Here is a 6,809-nt window from a genome sequence, read left to right on the forward strand (position 1 = left end):
GACAGAGAAAGCCTTCCCCTGGAGCCGATGCCCTGAATTTGGAATTTTGGCCAACTTTACTGTGAGGAAATACACTTCTCTTTGTTAAAGCCATCCACTTGTGGTATTTCTGTTATAGCAGCACTAGATGACTAAGACAGTGACCCTATAGGACTGAGTAGAACTGCCCCATAGTGTTTCCAAGGAGCAGCTGGTAGATTCAAACTGCTGACCTTTGGTTAGCAGCGAGCTCTTAACCACTGCTCTCCCAGCACTCCGTAAGAGGCATAGCTGCAGATAAATCATGACTTCAGGTTCAAACCCTAGAATGGAAGAGGTGAAAACAAGATGCTGGTACCTAAGTTAACTTGGCAGTGGCTGGGTTGGGATTTTGAGTCTTCCATCCACACTGAAAATGAATCACTAGATTTTGTTAAATGTGAAAAGGACATTTTACATGCTGGCCTTTGAAACACGCTTACAGAAAGAGCAATCTCTTTGAAGTGTGTTAAATAAGCGATCTAAAAAGAGTCCCCAACAGGAGCCATTCCCGAAGACTACTCATCAGACATGGAAGGGACTGGACAATGGGCTGGAGAGAGATGCTGATGAAGAGTGAGCTACTTGTATCAGGTGGACACTTGAGACTATATTGGCATCTCCTGTCTGGAGGGGAGATGGGAGGGTAGAGAGGGTTAGAAACTGGCAAAATGGTCACGAAAGGAGAGACTGGAAGAAGGGAGCGGGCTGATTCGGGGAGAGTAAATGGGAGTATGTAGTAAGGTGTATATAAGCTTATATGTGACAGACTGAATTAATAAACTTCCACTTAAAGCACAATAAAAATTATTTTTAATAAATAAAAATAAAAAGAGCCCCCATATTTCTTTGCTGTTGTCATATTCGTTATCTTTGACAGGGTGAGTCCGAAATTAATTTGCACATTTCTGAAATGACAATTAAGATTAAGAAAAGTACACGAAGAAAGGCTTTCAAACACTTTATTAGTTCTGATAGCATATTTACTCAATCAAAAGTACACATGTTGAACCAGCAGTGCAAAACAATTTTTTTTTAAATTTAGATCATATTTTCCCTTACAGCCAATTATATCTAGGTCTAGAGGAAATTACCATGATTGTATAAGAAAAAAGAGCATTCATCATCAATAAATATTTGCAGAATTCCAAATATGTATAAGGCCCTGTAAGCAGAAATGATGTTAATTTTACCAAAAAACATTTTTTAATAACTCTAATATCCAGATAACTTGAACCTAATCCATAGGGATCCACTAAGTAATTACTAATGAAATCAACTATTAGTTTGTTCTCCCATGATGATGGTTGGAAAAGTCAGCTTTGTCCCCTGTGACAGCTTAGTGAGGTGGTGGGGCTGAACGCCCTCCTCAAACCAAAGCCACCTGACAACAGTACAGCTGCTATGGAAAGCCTCTTGTAACTGAGTAATTTTTTTAAAAAGTGTTTGGAGCCACGTCCACATAATTCAATATAACACATTATTTCTCATAAATTTGTATAATAGCATGAATGAGCTTTCGCTACAGCTACTTTCATTAACAAGAAATTTCAGCATAACACAGTGTATAAAGAAAATGTTCTACATTCTACTTTGGTGAGTAGCATCTGGGGTCTTAAAAGTTTGTGAGTGGCCATCTAAGATACTCACTGGTCTCATCCCATTTGGAGCAAGGGAGAATGAAGAAAACTAAAGACACAAGGAAAAGATTAATCCAAAGGACTAATGGGCCACAACTACCACGGTCTCCACAAGACAGAGTCCAGCACAACTACGTGGTGCCTGGCTACCACCACCGACTTGCTCTGACAGGGACCACAATAGAGGGTTCTGGACAGAGCTGGAGAAAAATATAGAACAAAATTCTAACTCACAAAAAGAGACCAGACTTACTAGTTGATAGAGTCTGGAGAAACCCCAAGAGTATGGCCTCTGGACACACTTTCAGCTCAGTGATGAGGTCACTCCTGAGGTACACCCTTCAGCCAAAGATTAAAAAAAAAAAACAAAGACTAGACAGGCCCATAAAACAAAGTGAGACTAATGGGGCGCACCAGTCTAGGGGCAGGGACGAGAAGGCAGGAGGGGGCAGGAAAGCTGGTAATAAAGCTGGTAATAGGGAACCCAAGGTTGAGAAGGGAGAGTGTTGACATGTCATGGGGTTGATAGCCAGTGTCACAAAACAATATGTATACTGACTGTTTAATGAGAAGCTGATTTGTTCTGTAAACCTTAACCTAAAAAAAAATTGAGAACTATATTTTACGAGGAAAAAAAAAGCCGATTTCAAAACAAAATTAGTATCCCTAATTGGTTCCTTATAACTATTTTTCAGTGAACCAGTGAGGCTGAAGATCTCTCAGTCCACCATTGTGGATGGAAGTGGCATGTTTATCAATGTCAGCAGCGCATTATTAGAAAGGGTAATTTAGATTAACGTAATATAGGTTGGCCCTTCTTCCACCTTCGAAAGTTACTAAACCCTGGCTTTGATATCTGGAGACTTCTTTCATTTCATTAGTTTCAGAAAAAAATGATATGGTTGTTAGCTTTCAACATATTTCTTAGATATTTTCCAATAAATTTGCTGAGTGGTGTCACTAAAGTAAAGCTGAAGGTCTCTAATTTGACTTTATATGTATTAGTAATGCAAGGGGGTTCCCTAACTTTTGTTGATAGTAACGAGAACTGAAAAGAAAATTTCCACACCTGTCAGCTGCTCTGTAGGATCATACTGATTGTTCTCCGCAGCTAACACCTTGAGATTATAACCAAACACTCATTAACTTCATAAGCTCCGTGGAAGTAGGAGCTGACACAGTTTTAGATTAAGTGACATCTTATAAGTAAATGCTTTCAGCTTTTAAGACACAGCCATGCCTTGGTATTTGGTGTGGAGGAGACGAGGAGCGGAGGAGGGCCATTCTCCCCTTACTTTACAAACGTGTGTGGGCTACAGGGATGGCTTTATGATATTCACACTGCTGGTCTTTGTGAGACTGAATTCAGAATTGGGTCACCAACTATCCTTATAAAAAATGGAATGTTTGCAAATCTCTAACAAGCAATTCTATTTTCCCAAGAAGGACATATGTAAACCCGATTAGAGTTATTTGATCATGATCCTAGAGCATTCTTTGGTTCATTAAATGTCGGAAAAACATTTGCCTTTAAAAGCAATTCTGAATTCAAGGCCAAATTTGAAATAACGCATTTGTTGTGTGATGTGGGTGTTTTGGGAAACCCTGGTGGTATAGTGGTTAAGTGCTACGACTGCTAACCAAAGGGTCAGCAGTTCAAATCCGCCAGGCGCTCCTTGGAGACTCTATGGGACAGTTCTACTCTGTCCTATAAGGTTGCTAGGAGTCCGAATCGACTTGACAGCACTGGGTTTGGTTTTTTTGGGGTGGGTGTTTTGATTGCTCAAAGCTATTAGCTGTGCGAGGGTCTCTGACTCCAAAGTCTAACTGGAAAAAGCAATAAGGTCACAGATTAACCACACACTTCCTATCCTGTGGGTACCCGAGGTGGTCGGGTACAGAGCACCTCTGGCCAAGGGTTTTGGAGTCTGGTCTGGGTAGTTTCTAGATTTGCAACTTGCGCCCTCTGCTGGTAAGTGCATATGTTCATTATCTAGTGGGGATGCCAGCTGAGAAAGGACTTGTTCCACCATTTCCCTTCCAATTAGATATAGAAAATAGTGATATTATCTTAATTAATAGAACTCAAACTGGGCTACAAAGTGGCTGTATAGAACCCCAGGGATAGAAAATCCAGCCCTAATGGAAGTTTTTCTTTAAATTTATTATGAAAAGTCTATGCCTTTTACGGCCTGGGGACTTAGGATCAGAATGCATTTTGCTATGTTGTCTATCACTTTTAGGCAAAAGAAAAAAAATTAACACAGGAAAGGGTAGACTAATGGTCTTTACATGCACTTTTCACAATGCAAGTGCTCTGTAAACTCACGTATGTTTTTAAAATGTAGGTAAGTAAATATACACACAAGCCCAAAACCCACTGCTGTCGAGTCAATTCCGACTCATAGCGACCCTATAGGGTTTCCAAAGCTGTAAATATTTATGGAAACATACTGCCACATCTTTTGCAGTTGCTGATGGGTTCGAACCGCCAACCTTAGGGTTAACAGTCAAGCCCTTTAGCCACTGCACCACCTGGGCTTCTTGAAAAATACACATAGCACAAATATAACCTAACCTAACCAAATGCCGTGGAGTCGATTCCGACTCATAGCAACCCTATAGAAGAGGGTAGAACTGCCCCATAGAGTTTCCAAGGAGCACCTGGTGGATTTGAACTGCTGACCTTTTCGTTAGCAGATATAGCTCTTAACCACTATGCCACTACGGTTTCCAGCATATACATAGAACCTGGCACATACATAGACCTTTTTCTTTGGAAATATATACACAACAAACTTTATTATCTTTTGATAGAGGGACTAAAGGATATGGGAAGGAGAACTTCACTGCCCATTTTATACCTTTTTTTATCATTTGAGTTTTACTACAGGTATTTATTGCATTCATTTTGCTAAAAAAAAAAAAAAAAACTAATAAACAGATTTAGATGCAGTGACCATGGAATATTTAAATTTTCTTCTTCATAGTTTCTTAGTCAAAAAACATTAATATCTAAAAGAATAAAAGGCAAAGTTTCTAAAATGTCCACATCAGAGGTTAAACACAAAAGCATAGAAAATACCAGAAGTTTACATAAATTCCCAAAATTTTCTGAGAATAAATTATTTCAGTCATTAGTTGAAAATAATGGGATACATAAACAATTTGGAAAACTTTTACATTGGAGATGTATAGTGCTTTTTGAGAAAGTTCTTTTAAGAATGAATTCTGAATAGATCCTTTTAACATGGTAGAGGTGTTTTTAAAGGATAATCTAGCTACTGAAGAATGGACCAGTATGCCTATTAAATAAATTTATCCTACTATTTCAATGCTTGATATATAAAGGACAATTCCACTTTTTAAGGTGATCATTCATATTTTACACTAAGCCCAGACATCTTCTACTTATTCTCTGTATAAAAATATCTTTCTGTCAGGAAAAGAAACTTTGGACAGAAAAATGTAGCTTGAAAGGTAAATTATATCTGTTCCTGATTTATATAACTTTATGACAAAAAAGATTGCTGTTTTGGGGACTACACTACAGTGTATCATTGAGCTGGAGCAGTCTTGGCATGAAATAATGGATTTTCTTCCAATTCCCAGAGAGGGCTGCGATAGCGTTCCACAAATTCACATTTTAAAATGTTTTCTTTTTTAATGAATTAAATGTAGGTAGGAACTCTTGGTGTTTATTATCCATTGGTTCAGCCAACAAATATTTATTGAGCACCTACTATATTCCATTAAAGGAGCTAAATCCTGAATCCAAAGGTACATAAAACATGGTCCTTGCTCTCAAAGAACTCACAATCCAGTTTCTTTCCTTTGCAGAAAGGATGACATCATTTACTCAAGCAACTCCTCTTGTGGTCTTCCTCAATACTTTAAAGTCAGAAACATAAACTAGTATTAAAATAAAAATAAAGATGTTATACTCTTCCCTGTATGCTATCTCCTGGTCATCTTAGCAGTTGTAGGTCATCTTAGTAGTCATTTGAATACAGTCGCCTAAAAATATATACTTACAAATAAAAAGAAGCCCAATATTTCCAGAATATTCTACCCTGATACGCATAACACAAGGCACTAAATGGTGGACAAGTTAGCTGTTATTATTATTCATATGCAATCATTTACCAAAATCCCTTGGCAATTTTGCAACAATTATTGAAAAATGACTTTCTGTGGTGCATCATTTTAACACTAATAAAATACTGCAAATGCTTTTTTACAATCTTGATTCCTTAGCAGTTTCCCACCTTTAAAGCCTAATCATAAATGGCAGTCATCTAAAACAGAACAGGAACCAAGAATGAGATTCTACATAGGCAACGTATCTAGGTTTTAATTACTCTGAAATACATTTAAAAGTCAATGAACTTAGAATATTTTGTAATATTTGCCAAAACACCAGTTGAAACACCTCGCATGATTGTAAAATCAACAGCTGATTCAAAATGGCACATGGAAAATGTGTAGCCTTTAATTGTTGAAAAATGCCTGATCTTCCAACAGCACCAGTGTTTGCTTTCCTTTAAAAAGGATTGTGTTAACCTATTTAATGCACCATGATGTGCTGGATGAAAAAAGATCTATGGTAGTAGATAGACTTAAAGAAAGAAATTAAGCCGCATACTTTCTAAGGTTTTTTCCAGCTCTAAATTCTGTGATAGAACAGATACTCTGTTGTTGTCGTTCATTCGTATTCCATTTTTGTTAAGCCTGTGTGACTTTACTATTGTGAGTTGCCTAACTCTTTTCTCTAGCCACTTGTACCTCAAGGTTTATACTTCTTAAATTCTCATTTTTTATATCGAATGGGCCCACTGCCACAATGAAGAGAGTCCCCTGGCACTCCTAAATAATCACATATCTTAGTTTTCATTGGCTCTGGATAACGTAAATTTAAACGTATAACTATTCTAGGTAGCAAAGAAAACTGTTCATGGCTTAGAAGTCTTATGGAACAAAGTATACCAAGAACATAATAACATTATCCTCATGGTTCCAATAGTTTATCTATAACAACACCCCTTGCACAAAATATGTAGACGCTGAAAGGTAAGACCTATAACTACAAGCTTCACTGCCATTGTCTTCTCTGTTATAAAATGCTGTGTCTGTTCACCCTTCTATCACCAT

This window comes from Elephas maximus, chromosome 15 (genome assembly GCF_024166365.1).
Source record: "Elephas maximus indicus isolate mEleMax1 chromosome 15, mEleMax1 primary haplotype, whole genome shotgun sequence".
In the NCBI taxonomy this organism is placed as follows: Eukaryota; Metazoa; Chordata; class Mammalia; order Proboscidea; family Elephantidae; genus Elephas; species Elephas maximus.